The sequence below is a fragment of the Bos mutus genome, chromosome 12 (assembly GCF_027580195.1).
Source record: "Bos mutus isolate GX-2022 chromosome 12, NWIPB_WYAK_1.1, whole genome shotgun sequence".
NCBI classification, from domain to species: Eukaryota; Metazoa; Chordata; class Mammalia; order Artiodactyla; family Bovidae; genus Bos; species Bos mutus.
Genome location: NC_091628.1, coordinates 34,957,931 through 34,977,781, shown reverse-complemented (window position 1 = coordinate 34,977,781; position 19,851 = coordinate 34,957,931).

Genomic DNA, 19,851 nt, shown 5'->3' with positions numbered 1-19,851 from the left:
CATAAGACATTTTTGGTCTGAAGTGTAAAGCAAGCTACTGAAGATAAATCTGTTTACAAATAGATATTGTAGAAATAACACAAAAGAATGAGGATGACCCCAAACACGCCCAGTTGTATAAAGTTTCTTCCATTTCCAGGAACAAGAACAAAGCTGAAGATCTAGTTTAATTTTGATGCTGAGAAATGTACAAAATAAAAGAAAAACCAATCGAGGTCCAACGTGGTTTGACCCAATATTGAGCCTCCAATGTTGGAAACATGATTTTTTGTTTGTTTGTTTGTTTCTGAGAAATCAGATCAGAATGCAAGCCACACAGGTGGGAGTCCAGGACCTGTAGGTGTTAAGCTGACTAGCTCTCATTATGGGAGGGGGCAGAGATGGAATGAGGACCTTGAGGGAAAGGGGTCACAAGGACCCGCCCTTCCAAACAGGAAGAAAAGCCGCAGGACCAACAGAAAAGGCAATGATAAAACATTAACGTTTTTGTACCGGTAGATTCTAGATCCAAGTCTATCTGTGAAAAGTCAAAGGCAGGGTTGACCATACTGAAATGTGTTTGGATGTCGAATCAATACACATCTTTGTCTGAAATCATCAGCCTCAGTTCCTTGGGTAGTCTCCTTAATTGTCTGCCCCTATTCTTAGGACAGGTCTGCCTTAGGAGCTCAGGTAGGTTCACCCGGCCCCACCATCATCTGGAACTGTGTTGAAAAGCGTTCATTAAGCCAGTAAGAAACGGGTTGACACCATCCCTCTCCATTGAGGTTTGGAACCCGAACTTGATAGGGTGAATGGTAGAAAATACATGTGAAGTGGTATGATAAAAGCTGAATTATCCACAGCATGTGGGTTAAATAGTTAAAGTGTGCCCAGGCCAAGGGAAAGCGGGTTCAGTTGCAAGATCTCTGGCTTTAGTTAGGATGAGGTTAAAGTAATTTGACGTCTTTTGAACAGCCTGGGGAGGAAGCCAGATGCCCCACATTCTGCTTCCTCCCCACTCTGCTCGGGGCTCAGTCGCCCCTTGTCCCCTGAGTCTCTCCTTCAGTGGCCTCCCTCCCAGTCAGTGTGTCAGGATCCAGCTGAGTTTCTCACAATTCTAAGGTTGCCGAGTGGAACCTGCCAGATCTTCCAAGAGCACAGGCCCAGAACAGGAGCGCCGTTACATCTGCCCATGCCTTGTGGTGGTGAGAAGTCCTGGGCAGCCCAGAGTCAAGGAGCTGGGCAGTGGCTTCCCCTCTAGCTGGGCAGCTGCAGAGAATGCAACCAGCTTTGGTCATTGCAACAGCTCGGTCAGATTTATTCTACTTTGCTGCTGTTCATTAATATTTGGAAGTTTGGGGGGATCCATTTGTCAGACAGAGGGAGGGACTGAATGCTAATTTAGGAGTGAAGGAATATTTATAACCCTACAAACCTACTAAGTAAGTAAAGGAAAAGGCAGAAAATTCTCAGATAAGGATGAATGTCAGGAAATCATCGGGAGGCAGCATTTCTGGTCATATGGAGTTACATCCCCTTTTGTTCCTGTCTCCTGTCCAAGGTCACCTTGTATATCCAAGGCGTGTTTCCTCCTATCAGACAGAATCCGGATCTATAAACTGGGAGTGCTTCAAGTAACAGAAAATTACCAAATTAGAGTGACTTAAGCGAACAGGGTCTTCTCCCGTGAAACAAGCAGCCCAGAGGTCACCGCTGCTGGCGTTTGTTCAGCAGCTTAGAGACATCAGGGCCGATGATGATTTAATTTTCCTGGCCTTTTTGCTCCTGGTTGCCAGATGGCTGTGGCACACTCAGCGGCCGTGTGTTCATATCCCCACAGAAGGAAGGGAGGGAAAAGGAAGAGGGGCCAGGGGCTCACCCAGCCAACAGGAGCCCCTCACCCTCCCTGGGGATGCACAGAAGACCAGGCTCTGCCTCACCTGCCAGGCCGACGGGCATTAGCACCTATGATATTCCCTACACTTATACCAACCTATGCCAAAGGCATTATTCTCTCCACTTTACAGAGGAAGATGAGGTGTGTGAAGATTAAATCTTGTCCTTCAAGTCACCATGATGGAGCAAAGTTTGGAACTCAGGTGGTCTGAATTCCAAATCCTTGCTCTTTCCTCAAAACCACACTTCCTGTCTTCAGAGAAGGAAATGGAGCTAGCACCTTCCTCCCAACAAACCAGCACTGAGAATTAATTACCTCCGTCCTTCCCTTTTAATCCTTGAGCAAATCCTTCGCACTTAGGATCAAAAGTAGTTGCCTCGATTCTCCTGTTGGACCTCTGCCTCGGTTAGTTTAAGATCCTTTCATTACTGACTTCAGAGGCTGTCCTTGGATTCATCTTGGGGATATGTAATTTCTAGTTTGAGTTTGGTATTTTGGACTTTGGGGGTTTTGAAGTTTATACTTGGGTTCCCCCCCCCCTCTTTTAAAAAAAACTTAACATCCATTTTCTTAATTGAATCTTAAATGAATGCATCATTCTCTCATTGGTGAACTTCCTGCCCACATCTATTTGGCAGGCTTTAGGGAATCTAATAATACTGAATATATTAAGAAGACAATTATATTAATGCTCAAAAAAGGCTATATTGTGAGAGAATCGGGTTTAAGTTGTATGGCTCTGAATTTCATTGACAACTTTTGTGTCTGACTTTCTTACTGCAGAGTGAGTCACTGAGTTGTAAACAGGACAACCAGTTCTGTCAAGATGTGCCTTTGTGCCCAGCCGGCTTCCCAGGTGGCTCAGTGGTAAAGAGCCCATCAGCCAATGTGGGAGACACTGGTCTGATCTCTGAGTGGGGAAGATCTCTGGAGGAGGAAATGGCAACCTGCTCCAGTATTCTTGCCTGGGAAATCCCACAGCCTGAAGAGCCTGGCAGGTACAGGTTACAGTCCATGGGGCTGCAAAGAATCAGACATGACTGAAGAGACTGAGCATGCACAAATACAAAGTCAAGATAACAGTTGTCAAACTAATCATAAGAACATAACCAAAGTTATACCTGAAATACTTCTTCAGGCAGTGTCAATGTAGTTGGGTGAGTGAAAGGACTGAGCTGGGATGAGGGGCTTTGTGGAGGAGCCACAGGAGATGGGAGCAACTGAGCCACTCTCACATCCAGGGGTCCAGGGATGGAGTGGTGGGTGGAGCCTTAGATATGGAGAAGCCTAAGGACTTGATGGGGGAAATGAATAATATGACAAATATGAAATAAATTGAGATGGCTAGGGACCAAAAGATAAGCACGGACAGGATGGAAAAAAAAACAAAATTTAATACTTACACAAATACATTCAATAGGGCAAAGGGGCTAGAAAAAGGTTTATAAGACAAATATAAACTAAAAGAAATATGACATTATATATTAATAGGAAACAACAGTTTTCAAGGAAGCCTAATAAACATGAATATTCAGGAATTATCTTAGAAAAATAAAAACTGAAAGAACTATGGGGGTTAGTACATAAATCAGCAATTAAGATCTGATATTTCAACCAGAAAAAATAGTTATCAGAGTTGAATAACTAATAGACATAAATTACTTCCTTCAACTAGAGAACAGACTTTCTTAAACTTCAACAACTTTTAGAATAGCAAGTCATACATAGTATATTCTCTTACTGTAAGTGTATAGAAATAAGAAATCCATAACAAAAAAAGAACTGAGAAATCACATATGTTTGGAAACTAAAAAAAGAAAATTTGAATACATAAAGAAACTGTAAGAGCAATTTCAAAATCGAATAAATGATACAGCTGAGACACAGCTAGTGCATAGTACCCTTTGTTTTTCTTTTGTCCAGAAAACAGGGCAGATTGAAAACAAGTTTGCAATCATGTTTTCACTCAAACCGTTGGCAAGACTGTTGAGGTGGACTAACCGAAGAATGAGGGCATTTGTAGACTGTTAGGGAAACTCACATTTTACAGAACGACTAGTCGGCCTCAGCAAGGCCCTGTGCAAGAAGTTAACAAAAGGCAAAATGGGAATAGGCCCCAGGAGGGCTGAAAGCTGTGGAGGCTGATGGGTGACAAACGCCCCAGGGGGCAGGGACCCTGGCAGTGGCTGTGTGGTCTTTCTGTGTCCACATCACAAACCACAGCCGTGATCCCTCCCACGTAGCTCGGACCACTGGCCTTCAGTCCTAAGTAGCATTTTTGATGTTTGTACGTATTTGATAAGTAACTGGGTCCCAAAAGATGCTGACAGACCCACAGGGTTGCAATCATTTCATTCCACTAGTTTCCAATGAGATGGTTGGATGGCATCACTGACTCAATGGACATGAGTTTGAGCGAATTCTGGGAGATGGTGATGGACAGGGAAGCCTCGCATGCTGCAGTCCCTGGGGTCGCGAAGAGTCAGACACAACTGAGTGACTGAACAACAACAGCTACCCTCACATCATTTGTTCAAGGTGCTTGCCATGTACTGAGCCCTTCTGGGAGCTGATGCTGGAAAAAACATTTGAACGTCCAAAAGCAAATATCTGCTGGATGAAGCAGCGGGATGCCTGGAGATTGTCTCTGAGGCCATGAACATCCTGCGTCCCACCAAACATCTTTGTCTGGTGGAGAATGAGCCAGGGCTCGCTCTGTGTCCTAGAAATGCTCCCTGCCTAAGCAGGTTTGGCCTCACCATTCTTGTCTCTCACGTGGTGAATGTGATTCTGCCACTCACATGTGTTTCTCTGTGTGTGTGTGTGTATAAAATGAGGAGTTGGCCAGAAATGGAGATGGGCTTGTATAGGTGGGCCGCCTTTGTTAGTGTGAATGTTTATTCATTCATCTGGCCTCTCCCTGGGTTACTGAGATGTGATGTGAAGACAGACAACATCTCAGGTTTACTGTAACATGAGGGAGGTCATTGTAACCTCAGTAAATACTCCAGAAGATGATAACTTTCCAGGCTTACATTCTGTGACAACACAGAATCAGCCAAAGTTATTTGACCACATTTGTGATTAACTATGGTGACTCACATGGTAAAGAATCTGCCTGAAAAGCAGGAGAACTGGGTTCAATTCCTGGATTGGGAAGATCCCCTGGAGAGGAAATGGCCACCCACTCCAGTATTCTTGTCTGGAGAATTCCATGGACAGAGGAGCCTGGCGGTCTACAGTCCATGGGTTCACAAAGAGTCGGACACAACTGAAGCAACTTGGCACACGTGCACCCAGAAAAAGGAGAGAACTAGAATATATACATTATGATCGAATTTCATGCAGTCAAGTAGATGCCCAAGTAACGTTTCCATTTTCCCAACATAAAATGTCCCTGAAGAGTAATTTCACTGGGTCATACAGCTCTTCTTTCTTTTTAAGCAAACATGGTTTCTTTCCCAGTAGATGAGAGAGGACATTCATCAGCTTCAGGTTATGTGAGGTGAGAAACCAGGGGAGGTGAGCCCATTAAAAGACTAAGGATGTGCCCAGTGAACGGAGCTTAGAGCCCAGGTCCCGCTGGCACTGTGCTTATCTGGTGAGTTATAGCAGAGGGCAGAGGGGATCATCTCCTTCAGAACTGAATAACTGCATTCTCATCCTTCTCCTCGGATCACTGGGGTTCTGTTTATTTTCTGCCTCCTCCACTTGATACTTGTTTCTAGTTTTCAAGGAAGTTTTCCCCACCCCACCAAGGTGGTGGTTAGTGTACAAAGAACTCCCTGTCTGGCAAATGTGACTATTTTTCACATGATCATTGTCATAGTAACTGTTAGTTACCACGTTAAAGGTACTCCAGCTCAGATACTTGGAATATCATGAGAGGGACCCTCATCTTTATTAAACCCAGGACTTTGGATTCTTATCCCAAATGAAATGTTAGGTCACGTGACTCAAAGTAAGAGCTCCAACTGGAGTCTTTAGTGACTACTGGGGAAATAAAACACGGCAAAAAGAAAAAAGTATTCAACTCCAACTCCCGTCCTGCATCAGTGTTTCAATGTAGTATGAAATGTTTATACATATTTGCAAAAATCCAGTTTCACCTCTAAGACTGGCTAATACCCACCTGTCTATGAGGTTGGAGGGGAAGGAGTTTGGCTCTAATGGCATTTAGTTAGTCTATCGTTCAATCATTGGGTCATTATTTATTTTGTAAATACACACATACATACGTCATCATCATCACTATCATCGTCATTTTTCTGGTACTTGTTTACTGGTGGCATGAGAATAATAAATTAAAACGTTTGTAGTATTATCTAATACTTAATCTGGGATCTGAAAACATTTCTAGCTGGTTTTTTTCCATGAAAGCTTTTTTTTTTAAAAATGAGAAATTCAGTTCAGTTCAGTTCAGTTGCTCAGTTGTGTCCGACTCTTTGTAACTCCATGAACCGCACACGCCAGGCCTCCCTGTCCATCACCAACTCCCGGAGTCTACCCAAACCCATGTCTATTGACTAAAGAGAAATAAGATTGCTTTAAAAAATCTACAGCTCCTGCAGCTGCATCAATTGCTGTTTTGTGATATGAATGTTGAATTCATTTAAATCTCCTAGACAAATAGATTTATATGGGCAATGCTAATATCTCATCAATATTGTAAAAGCCTGCTAAAATTCATATGGTTTCAAGGAGGATAGTATATTCATTTGACATCATGTGCAGGTGGGAAAGCCAATTTTATGGGATTTTTAAAAACTTTCCTGTCTCAGATATATGTTGAAATCTGGAAGTATTCTCTTACATGAGCTCCACATCTAGTATTGTTCAATTATTTTCTTTACTATGATATTTTTTCTCATGTAATTTATTGTGTGGCACCAACTTGACCACTTTTAGTGGAGGAATAAGACCTGCCATCCTGTCGTGTGACTCATCGGTCTACATTACCTGCTTCTGAGTGTCCTCTGTCCCAAGGATGTGAGGGTCCTGGAGACCACGCTCTCTGGGGCCCGAGCTCATGGACAAAGAAGCCGAATTTGTCATTTTTGTCACTAACATGACTTAGTATTGCGACCTCTGTAAAGGTGTGGCCTTGCCAGACAGTAAACATGTAAAAAGAATACAGCTTCCTCCTGGCAGTAAAAGAGATTAGTGGAAGGAAGTTAGCTGTGACTAGATGGGGCCGGAGCCTGAAATCAAAGGGTTTGTTTGGAAGGGTCTATTACTAATCTCCTGTCTTCATTATAAAGAGGGCTCGGCGCGTGGGGTTTCTGTCCTGGTAAAATCATTTGTGAAAATGTATGATTCCTGGTTCCGTGCACAAGACCTCCTCTGTGGAAGGCTCCCCCGGGAGGTGATCAGATTCCCGACTCCTGGAGAACTGTAATTAAACAATTGAATAAAATTCGCCTTTGGAAATTCATGGCTTGAGCATAGGGTCAACTTGTTATTGTTGAGGTAATCTATATGTTTTTGGTGTTCAAAGTATATGCACTACTTAGAGAACTTGATATTAGGATAATCTGAGAGTTTATATTATGATTAAAAATGTCCACAGTGTGATTCGTGATTTTAGACCTGAGGTATTGAAATATGGAAGAGAATTGGACTCCGCTCTCAAGTACTGGTTGCAAATATAAGGTTTGAAAGTTGATTTGAAAGCTTATGGAAAGTTGGTTTTTTGCAGCCTGATTTTAATTATTTGACTATTAGCTTAAGTTCTGTGACAACTTAGAGGGGTGGGATGGGGTGGGAGGTGGAAGGGAGGTTCAGGAGGGAGGGGACATATGTACACCAATGGCTGATTCATATTGATGAATGGCAGAAACCAACACAATGTTGTAAAGAAATTGTCCTCCAATTAAAAATAAATAAATAAAAATCTGGTAACTACAGACCATGTTCCCAAGACGCTCACAGGGACACTTTCGATGCAGAGACAGATGTCCTGCCCAGAGAGGTGCCATCTCCCCCTCCTGGCCCTGCTGTCCCTGCACCAGGCAGGGCACAGCCCATCCAGTCTCCCCCTCCGGCTTCCTGAAGCTGCCTCTCTTGTGCCACCTTTGTGCTGTGTCCCCATCCTCTACATCTCTCCCCATCTCTCATGTGACCCAGGAGTCTCCTGAGTATTCATTCCTATTTCTACCCCCACCACCTCCCAAGGCTGATGTGCTGTTCGTGTCCTTTCCACGAGGCTTTCTGAGTCTAACAGCCTCTGCAGTGTTCTAGAGCCTCCTCCTAGAACAGAGGGGGCTTTGACTGTTTGTTCAGCTCAGGAGCAGAGACTACCCCTCGTGAAGCTGTGATGAGCAGGTGGTCCTGTGGCTCCCGGAGGAGCTGATCTCCAGGCTTTGTGTGGGCCTCTGGAGGCAGGATGCTTAGGAAAGTTCCGAAGGATTCCCATATGCCAAGTGCTAGGCTGCAGGGAGGTGATTAGAATCTGGAAATGGTTTACAAGCACTAGATTTTGTAAATGAGTACTCAGAAGCCTGGTTAGCCTGTGGGTAATGAGAAGAGAGAGGATGACAGCAGACCCTTCCCAGTGATGGTGCAAACCCTGACCCTCCACCCCCATCCCTCGTTCAGTGCTGGGGCCTGGGAGTACCGACTGCCAGCAATGGAGGCCCTGGTTTCTGGAGTCTCAGTGGAGGGAACAATCCCTGTTTGGCCCCTGAGCTGGGAAAGTGTCTGGAGAACTGACAAGGAGCCCAAGTTAAGGGCTGGAAACAGGGCATCCGGGACAGAGTGTGGCCCAGAGAGACACCTGTGTGTTACCAGGGCTCCCCGAGGTGGCGTGGACGCTGGGAGCCAAGGGAGACCGGGAGAGACTGAGCAGAGGGTGGGCCCTCACTCTCAGGAGGTGTGCGGGGTTGGTGGCGGGACCAGCAGATCCTCTGCGTGAACGTGTGACCCAGAGGGAGGGGCCACTGTGGGTCCATCACTGCGAGGACACTGCCTGGGCCCCTGGACTCAGCTGGAGCGCAGTCCCTGCCAAATGGAAGTTCACTAACCGTGCAGAGAGAGGAAGCGTGGTCAGATTCCTGGAGGAAAACGTAAAACCTGGGAAAGAGATACTTAAGAACACTTCACTGTCTATACCTGAAAACATGATTTCCTAAAAAAAAAAGTTAATGGACCAGATAAAGATGAGGTGGTTACTCGGGAAACTCAACTTTAAGGATCACAATTTGAAATAATTAGTAATTCTGAAGTAAGATAGGACAGCAACGAAAGGAACTAAGAAAAGATAAAATCAGAAAATCACCTGAAGGAATTAGAAGCAAAATAAACTCAAGAAACCAGGAAGTGAGGTGAAGTCGCTCAGTTGTGTCCGACTCTATGAGACCCCGTGGACTGTAGCCCCCCAGGCTCCTCCGTCCATGGGATTCTCCAGGCAAGAGTACTCATGTGGGTTGCCATTTCCTTCTCCAGAGCATCTTCCCGACCAGAGAGAATGACTACTGATCAAAGCTGAATTTAATGAAATAAAAATTCACACACAGAAAAATTCAGAAAGGATAATTTAAACCAAAATATTAAAAAAAAAATATTGCTAAAATAGAAATTCACAAGGGTTCTGATTCATGAAAAATAAAAATACATAAATGGACACACATTGACAGACCATTCATTGCATGGACTCAGCTTGAAAAAAACAAATTATAAAGAGAGAAGTAAAATGGATAGTACTTCCTACCAGGTAGGAGGTGCTGATCAAGGAGGTTATTTAAAATGGGAGAGACAAGAATTTTGCTACTGATGAGCAGATCACTGAAAGACTCTTCCAACTTATAATATGATGATTTGCTGGCAAGAACTAAACTTTAAAAGTATCTTTAAACTTGAAATACGAGAAAGTCAATCTGTTTGTTTACCATGGTGACATTCAGTATAATAGTTATTGGTGAGCTGCACATTCAATGTGCCAAATATAGCCTGGGCAATCAGCAACCTAAGGTCATGAATGTCACCACAATCCGCAGTTTAATATTGAATAATTTCCTTTCAGTGTGTGTTTACGTTTGAAAATATTGCTCAGCTGGCAGAGAAGACTAATATCAGTCAAGACGGAGCTAGAAAGCAGAAAACAGTAATGTGTTTAGCAATATGCGAGGGGATTAAATACAGACTCTGATTTTCAACAGTAGTAACAGCAACATAACCTGGAATTAGATAAACTGTGTTATGTCAGAGTTCAAAAAAGCACTAGTTGCTGTTACTATATACAATGCTTTTTCTATATTTGATACTATTCTGTATGTGATACTTTTTCATCTCCAATGAAATGTGACCTTTGATAATACTTGGAGGAAAATCACAATGACTTTGTGTAAAAACTGGAAAATGGAACTTTAGGAAAGAGCTAAAAAGTCTTGATTCAACTCCTTTCCATACCTTTAACACCTCTTTCATAAGACACTTGATGAAGTCACCATCCAGAAGAAAACGAAAAAAGGAACAGTACAAAAATGTTTTAAAGGAACACGAGGACTTCTCTGGTGGTGCAGTGGATAAGAACTCACCTGCCAGTGCAGGGAATGTAGGTTCAGTCCTTGGTCCAGGAAGATTCCACGTGCTGTGGAGCAACTGGGGGGTCAAACCACTGAGCCCTCGTGCGGCAACTACTGGAGCCCGAACACCCTAGCGCCCGTGATCCGCAACAAGAGACACCGCCCTGATGAGATGCCCACGTGCTGTGATGAAGAGTAACTCCACAGGTCACAAGCAGAGAAAGCCCTAGCAAAGCATCGAAGACGGTGCAGCCAAAAACAAATAATTAATTGATTAAAAAATAAAAGAAAGACACATGAGATACAAATAGTAATAAAGTGGTTCACCCAGGTAAACATTTTGACATTCTCTGTCTCATATGATCTTAAAACCCCTGAAAAGCATTATTATACACATGGGTTAATTATAAACTGTATTATACCCCATGTGTTTTTTTAATTTAGAATCTATTTTGAATTGGAGGATAATTGGTTTACAGTATTGTGTTGATTTCTGCCATATCTCAACATGAATCAGCCGTAGATATATATACCTATGGGCTTCCCAGGTGGCTCAGTGGGAAAGAATCTGCCTACAATGCAGAAGATGCAGGATTGATCTATGGGTTGGGAAGATCACCTGGAGGAGGAAATGGCAGCCCACTCCAGTGTTCTTGCCTGGAGAATCCCATGGACAGAAGAGCCTGGTGGGCTACATGGGATTACAAAGAGTCAGACACGATTTATCGACTGAACATATAGACATATATCCCTTCTCTCTTGAACCTCTCTCCCACCTCCCACCCCATCCCACTCCTCTAGATTGTCACAGAGCACCTGATTTGAGCTCCCTGCATCATACAGCAAATTCCCATTGGCTATCTAATTTTACATATGGTAATGTATATGTTTCCAAGCTGCTCTCTCAATTCATTCATGTCGATATGTCAAAATCCAAAGTGTTATGCACAGAATTCCTATAAATCTGAAATCACTCCTGAATTTTTTTAACTCCCTTCTGGAGTTAAGGGAGAGAGAATGAGTGAGTGAAGGTCTCTCAGTTGTGTCCGACTCTTTGCGACCTCATTGACTATACAGTCCATGGAATTTTCCAGGCCAGAATACTGGAATGGGTAGCCTTTTCCTTCTCCAGGGGATCTTTCCAACCCAAGGACTGAACTCAGGTCTCCTGAATTACAGGCAGACTCTTTACCAGCTGAGCCACAAGGGAAGCCCAGAGGGAGGAATTTTTAACTGGGAGACGATGGTTTTCAGCTTAGACACTAATTTTCCAGCTATTGCAACTGTATTTCATTCTCACTTTAAATACACAGGACAAGAGAGCCTCAGTACTGACAGATGTGTGGAGCTAAGGGAGCTGGTTCTCTGAGCACCTCCATGTCTGTTTCTCTTCTGAGAAGTGAATGTGGTTTCTTGAGGACTCCTGTGTGCTGTGGGCTTTTGGCTTGGGTTGCCGTCCTCTTTGAAACCGCCCCCCTCTCTGATTCTCTGTTTCTCACCATGTCTCTGTCTCCCCCTTTTCACATGTGACATCCAGTCTGGCGGCCCCGCCACCCCACAGCCCCAGCAAGACTCGGCCCAAGAATGCATGCAGCTGCGGCCGGCAGGCAGGGATTCTACAGTTGCTCCGCGTGTGATCCGATGAACACAGGAAACATTCCAGTGGGAAACTAATACTGCTTCAGGGAGAACTCACCGGGGAGGCAAAACAGGTGAGACCGGATTGTCTTATCAAGCGGAAACCAGGGGACCGTTCTACCTTCTCTTTGGACATTTGTTTCTAAACACACTTCGGTGGACTCCCCTCCTTCTCCAACGTGACTAGGGGTGTCTTTTCAACGCACTTGCACTCTGAGGTGCCAAAAGGTCACTGAGGGCATTTGTGATGTGTTTGCTTCCACTTTCTGGGCTCAGCGCAGAACGCCTCAGCTTGGGCAGAGTTGGAGGTCACTCCACCCACGACCCCCTAAAGAATGAGATGGTGCCAATTGCTGTAACAGGAATGGACCTAGAGATTATCCTGCTAAGTGAAGCATGTGAAACAGGAAAATAGCATCTGATGTTGCTTATATGTAGAATCTAAAAAAAATGTATGAAACAAATGAGCTTAGATACAAAATAGAAATAGACTCATAGACATAGAAAGCAAACTTATGGTTACCAAAGGGAAAGGGGAAGGGAGGGATAAATTAGGAGTGAGGTTAACAGATGCATGCGTGCTAAGTCGCTTCAGTCACGTCCAACTCTTTGCCACCCTATGGACCGTAGCCATCAGGCTCGTCTGTCCATGGGATTCTCCAGGTAAGAATACTGGAGTGGGCTGCCATTTCCTCCTCCAAGGAGTCTTCCTGACCCAGGGATCAAACACATGTCTGTTGAGTTGCAGGTAGATTCTTTACCATCTGAGCCACGAGGGAAGCCCTGCCCCCAACATATGTGCCCCCAACTGAATCATTTTGCTGTACACCTGAGACTAACACAACACTGTAAACCAGCTACACTGCAGTAAATAAAATGAGCCCAAGGCCTCCTCCCAGAACCTCTATAAAGCAGAAGTGGGTTTCAGCGGGTCTCAGGGTAGGTAGGGAGGGGAAGCATCTGTGTTCTCCTGTGACCGCCCACTCTGTCCCGAGTCTGAGTGTTCTCATCTTCGTTTCCTTCTCTTTGCCCTCTTTCTCCTCTCACAGGTCAGAGTGTAGCCCCTCTTTGGGCCCCTGGGCTCCTTCCCCAAAGCACTTGTGCTACGTTTGTGTATGTATTGGTTTTAGAAATCAGCAAGAGTCTGATGCATGTTGAATGTGACCGAAAAGAAGATATGAAAACTGTGCTCCAAGAAGAACAAGCCTTTTTATTTCGTCAGAGAATCTGTGGTTTTCCTGAGCCGGATAAGAGCAGTGCTTACGGAGTAGTTTCACAGAGGCAAGTCACACCCAGAGCCGGGATCCGGAGCTGAGGGGAGCAGGTGTTGGGGGCACTGAATCATCCCATCTACTCTGCCCTGGACCCCGGAGAGCCGCCGACTTGATGTTCTAAGGCTACTCAGAGCCGTGAGGTTGGGCTGGGGGACTTCCCGGTGGAGAGGTCCACACAGGTGGAGAGCTGCTGGGACTGGCCTCACAGGTGCCGTCCTAGCTCTGGAGTTGAGTCAGGTACAGGGAGGCGAGGGTCTCAGAGTGAATCCTCAAAACAGCCACCAGTCTTGATGACTAAGTGATTTTACTCGGCTCCTGTCTTGTTTTCCTGTGACAGGTGACCTTGTTGTTTGGCTTATTGTCAGTGTTATTTGTCACAGGGACACGAAGGTATTTCAGGTTTATTTTTGAACCTGCATCACCTTGCCATGTGGGTATCTCCTGATGGTGTATCATGGTTATCACACTTACGTTACATGGCTTTTTCAGAGATCATGAAAACATAATGCTGCTGCTGTGGCCAAGTCACTTCAGTCGTGTCTGACTCTTAGTGACCTCATGGACCTCATGGAGCCTACCAGGCTCCTCCGGCCATGGGATTTTCCAGGCAAGAGTACTGGAGTGGGGTGCCATTGCCTTCTCCAGAAAATATAATAGCACATTAATTTTTTAAATCATGATAAACATGTCATGCTATGCTAAGTCACTTCAGTCGTGTCCGACTCTGTGCGACCCCATAGACGGCAGCCCACCAGGCTTCCCCGTCCCTGGGATTCTCCAGGCAAGAACACTGGAGTGGGTTGCCATTTCCTTCTCCAATGCATGAAAGTGAAAAGTGAAAGTGAAGTTGCTCAGTCGTGTCCGACCCTCAGCGACCCCATGGACTACAGCCTTCCAGGCTCCTCCATCCATGGGATTTTCCAGGCAAGAGTGCTGGAGTGGGGTGCCATTGCCTTCTCCAGATAAACATGTTACTTCATAGCAATTTCCTGACAGATTTTAAAGTGAAATGGACAGTGGATTGACAAGACAAAATAATCGCAATATTTTCTTCCCCAGAACCCCTACTAGCTTCATGGAAAATCTCTGTTCCAGGGATCAAACCCACATCTCTTATGTCTCCTGCATTGGCAGGTAGGTTCTTTATCACCTACCTGCCATCTGGGAAGTGCCATCTGGGAAGCCCTCTCTGATCACAGAATTACACAGATGACCAACAACCTTGGCACTTAAGGTTGATTCTGGCCGGAGGGGCTGGCAGGAATTAGTAGTGGGAATAAACTCTGCAATGGAGGCGAGTGGACCACACTGACCTTTTGTGTGAGGCTGCTGTTTGCCCTGTGGCAGTCCACCTGGGGAGGACGGGGTGACTTCTGCTGGCCTCAGAGGTCTGTGGTACATTCACTTTAGTTTGTGAAAAAAAAAAAAAAAAAGTGTGTGTCATTGCACAGATCCTTTCAGATTTTGTGCACTCTGCTAAACCACATCATTTACTCAGGAAAAAAAAAAAAAAAGACCATGCAGTTAACTAATGACATTTAACAAAGCCTTTTTTTGCAGAATATGTTACCAAGTCCTTCAAGAGTCCCTAAAATTACAGAGACAATTTGTGGTTCCTGAAAGCCAGGCAAGCTAGGTTTAGTTTTTAAGGCAAAGACACTAGAGATAAGCAAAACAGGTTAATAACCCAGTTTATGCATTTAGATGTGTTTTCAAAAGCAAATATGATTTATTTTCTCTTGACAAACTAAGGCCATCCTGAGAGACAACAATCAGGTAATGACAGGGTCTGGAATAGTGGCAATATGCGGAGTTGGGAGAATTAGGCATTTTTAGCCCGAGGAAGAGAGTACATAATGGCGATGAGATAGCTGTCTTTAAACATCTGAAAAGCTGTCAGCTGAGAAAACTCCAGAGGGCACAAACATGGTGGAAGTTTCAAGGAGGCAGATTTGGGTTGAAAGAAATATCTAACAGTTTGAGTTACACGTAAACAAGTTATGAGCCCTAAAACACTGTAGGGTGGGTTCAGGGAGAAATTTCTGCACCAATTCATCCATGGATTCTTGGATTAAGTATTTCTTAAAGAAATGGCAACCCACTCCAGTGTTCTTGCCCGAAGAATCCCAAGGACGGGGGAGCCTGGTGGGCTGCCGTCTCTAGGGTCACACAGAGTCGGACACGACTGAAGCGACTTAGCAGCAGCAGCAGCAAGGTACCATTCAACTCAACATTCTATGGGTCTTGGATGTAAAAATTCCACTTTACACAAAGAGCTGGTTTTGTTGCCCACAGGTAGTGCCACTCCAGTACTCTTGCCTGGAAAATCCCATGGATGGAGGAGCCTGGTAGGCTGCAGTCCATGGGGTCGCGAAGAGTCGGACACGACTGAGCGACTTCACTTTCACTTTTCCCTTTCATGCACTGGAGAAGGAAATGGCAACCCACTCCAGTGTTCTTGCCAGGAGAATCCCAGGGATGGGGGAGCCTGGTGGGCTGCAGTCTATGGGGTCACACAGAGTCGACACGACTGAAGTGACTTAGAGGCAGTGTCAACAGCAAACCCACAGCTGTGCCTACGTCTACATATAAGCAGGGCTTAGAGTACCCTGAGACTGGTCTCTGCTGACCGCTTCCTTGTCCTTGGAGCTCTCCTCTCCAGCCTCTAACCAGGGTCTTCCTGGTAGGTCTAGGCTTCTCTTCTTGGCCCCAGAGCATTACCCTTGTTGGTCTCTCTGCCTGGAATGTCTCCCTCCTGCTTTCCTGTATTAACTCCATAATCTCAGTGCCAAGGTCTCTCTTTCCTGGGGAAGCTGTTCCTGGTCTGCATCCCCTCTGCCCACTTTGAAAAGCCCGCACAGCACCAGGTCCTGCCTGTTTAGGATTCTTCAGTCTATTTGAAGTCCTTTGCTCACGCCTGTCTATCCTCTCGGACTTGAGCTTTGTGAGCGTGGAGACAGGTCTCTGGCAGCCTCTCAGCACAGCTCTAAGCACAAAGTTTCTCACTAGAAATATTTGTTAGATGAAGGCTATCCTCATGCATTTTTAAGATGCTCATGTATATGGGTAGCAGGCTTACTTTTAAAATGTGAAGAACTCAGTCACTGTGTGTGGTAGCAGATTGTGTCTATGAGGGAGCTGTGGACATTTGGGAATTGGAAAGCCTTGGAAGGTTTTAAGAGTTCCATAGCCTACCATATCTTTACGGGCAGGATTTCTTTACTATGGAGATGGGTTTGGGCCCATGGATCACTTCAGCTGTCCACCAACAGGATCACAAAGCATGATTGGAGTTACCTAATCTGAGAGCAGAGTGAGGCCAGAAGGGAAAGAAGTGCTCACAGGGAGAAAAGGAAGGATTCTAAGTGGTTTTCCCTGAGATCTCGGGAGTTTGGGGACTGGGCTGAGAAGAGGAAATCCTGGTTCCTAGGAGCTGTGTGACTCCGTGAAACCTTCTTTCTCCTTCCTCCTGGTCCATCCTGTCTCGGGCAAGTGCAGGCCCAGGGTGGGCATGGCACAGGTAGAACTGTGACCCAGTCTCTGGGGGATGCTCCCCAGGCTGCCCGATGAGAGCACTGAGACCTCACTTTATCCAGGGAAGAGGGGGTGATGATAGTTATGACCCCTCTGTAGCAACTGCCATTGTCCTGGGACCATCAGCCCAAATCATGGCTTTTGCATGAAAATGAGAGATGGGATGGGTGTGGAGCCACTGTGTGTGTGTGGGGTGCGGCCAACTCACAGTGGGGGTGGACAGGGGTGTGTTTCCAGGACTAAGGACATGTCTATGATGAGTCAGCTCCGTGCTCCACTGGTCACAGTTGAGTCAACAACTGTTTCCTGAGAAGCTGAGAGGGACGCTGTGATGAGTAAGAACCGACCCCCAGGGATCCTCTGGGAATTAAAGATACAAGTAGCCTGGGCACGCGCGCCTTGGGGTCTAGTTTGGGGCACGTGGAATGGACATGTGGCCAGTTCCATCAGTGAGATTCTCAGGTCACTGAAGGTGCAGGTTTGCATGTCTGAGTCAATTAGGGAGTGACACACTCTTGTGTTTTATTGTAAAACAGCAACCAGAGTATGACAGGGGAGTGGGGAGCTTCCCAGAGCAGCGGTGGCGGGATCAGCGGGGGTTCACAAGGACTGGAGAACCATCACGGGCGTGGTTGCCCTGTGGCCAGTTGGGAGCTTGGCAAAGAGCCCCTTGGATCCTACAGTTTGAGGACCAGGGCAGTCAGGTCAGAGAAGAGGAAAGCATGAAAACTGACGTGAGAATACTGTCAAAATAATCATCCTTGCAAGAACAAGAAAGGAACCTGCTCCTGGAAGGACCGAGGTCCTCCTGGCGTCAGTGTGTGTGGACTTCCGTACCCGGGGTGACCCAGCTGGGCACTGAGCGGACCCTCTAGTCCCCAAGGGCTCCTTTCAGATGGCTGCCTGCGTTTGTGTGTATTTTTATGTGTGCGTGTGTGTATTTCTGGATATGTGTGTTTATTTGTGTGTGTGCACGTGTATTTGTATGTGCGTGCGAGTGTATGTATTTGTATGTGTATGAGTGTATTTGTGTGTGTGTGCATTTGTATGTGCATGTTAATGTGGGTGTGTGTTTATTTGTGTGTGTGTGCAAGTGTTTCTGTGTATCTCTGTGCATGTGTATGCATGTGTATTTGTGTGTGTGTGTGCGGGTGTGCGTGTGTGCGTGTGTACTTGCTTGTGTGTGTGTTTCTGTAGGAACCCACAGCCCATGTGAACACAGGACCCTCATCTCCAGGACTGCCAATCTGTCACATTGGCTAGCCCTAGATTTGAAAAGGGAAAAAAAAAGGCAAAATGTTCATATTCGACCAGCATGCAACCTGCAGGCTGAGAAGGAACACAGACCACACGACTGGCTCCCCCTTCTCTCTCTCGCTGCAGAAAAAGCAAACGTCAGCTGTGCTCAGAGTTGACAGGGCTGCGACCTCCACCAAGCCCGGGATGGCAGAGGCTCTGCAGCGTTGTCGTTCCGGCAAAGACAGAGGGAGGTGACTCAGGACAACTGCAGCAGTGCAGGGAAGCCTGGCGCTAAATTTAGCCAGAATCTCCGCGATGCAGCACTGGCTGCGTCTGTGGCTGGGCACGGTCAGCCCACATGGGCCCTTCTGGGCCTTCAAGGACACGGGCAGGGAGCCAGGTGATGCTGCAAAGGCTCCAATCTCTTGTCTCATCTTCTAAAACTCAGGCATGTTTTAGTGTTGTGAGACACCACAAGAATGCCCTTGCTCTCGGCTCTCCATTGCCTGCTTCAAACAGGAGCGGCCTGAGAGACAACCGTCACGGCTGGAGAAGATGCTTGAGAGTCCCCTGGACTGCAAGGAGACGAAACCAGCCCACCCTAAATGAAAGCAGCCCTGAATATTCATTGGAAGGACTGATGCTGAAACTGCAACGCCAATACTTTGGCTACCTGATGCAAAGAACTGACTCATTGGAAAAGGCCCTGATGCTGGGAAAGATTGAAGGCAAGAGGAGAAGGAGATGACGGAGGATAAGATGGTTGGATGGCATCACTGACTCAACGGACAAGAGTTTGAGCAAGCTCCGGGAGTTGCAAAGAGTCAGACATGACTGAGCACAGAACAACAAAAGAGGACAGTCCCTCTCCTCTTGGGTGTCTCGGGCATCCAGAGCAGGGGCCTCCTGTTCCCCTGTAGGATGATTCACACTCACCACCGAACCCCTGTGACCCCTCACCAGCCCTTCAGAGAGAGTAAACTTTGGTGAAAAGAAAGGGGGAATTTCCCACAAAAGTGCAGCTTTCTCCAAGACAGCACACTTGGGTGAAAAATGTCTTAAAGTTTGAGAGACTCAAGGAGGCAGGGAGGCCTGTGGAGGCGAAGGCTGGCGAGGCCAGTGTGTTTTTCGGGAGGTCTGTGGGGTGGTCTCACTGAAGCAGACTTTTAGGACAGGACACCCAGGGTATCCTTCACCTTTCAGGAAAGGGAGTTCAAAGGGGGAAGGGATGGGGGGAAGGGGGAATGAATTAGGAATTTGCAATTAGCAGATGCAAACTACTATATACAAAATAAGTGACAAAGTCCTACTGTATAGCACAGGGAACTCTACTCAGTATTTTGTAATAACCTATATGGAAAAGAATCTGAATAAGAAGAGATACATGTATATGTATAAGTGAATCACTTTACTGCTCACCTATCTGAAACTAACACAACATCGCAAATCAACTATACTCCCATAGAAAATAAAAATTAAATTAAAAAGAAAGTGGGCAAGAAACTAGAATCCTGACCTTTCCTGTGACCCTGAGTGTATGACCTCCCGCTCTTCTATTTCATTTTCTCAGTGTTTATGTAAGTAGCAGCGTGCATTTCCCACCTCCTCGATGGGTGCCCTGACAACTGGGAAGGTGAAAGCCCCGTTCTGTGCCCTCCGGCGTGGGGTGTGGATGGCGACCGCACCCAAAGGGTACGAGGGGAGTTCTGAGGACACTAGGTGTCCTGGCTGATACTCAGACCCAGAAGTAACCTAGGCCAAGAAC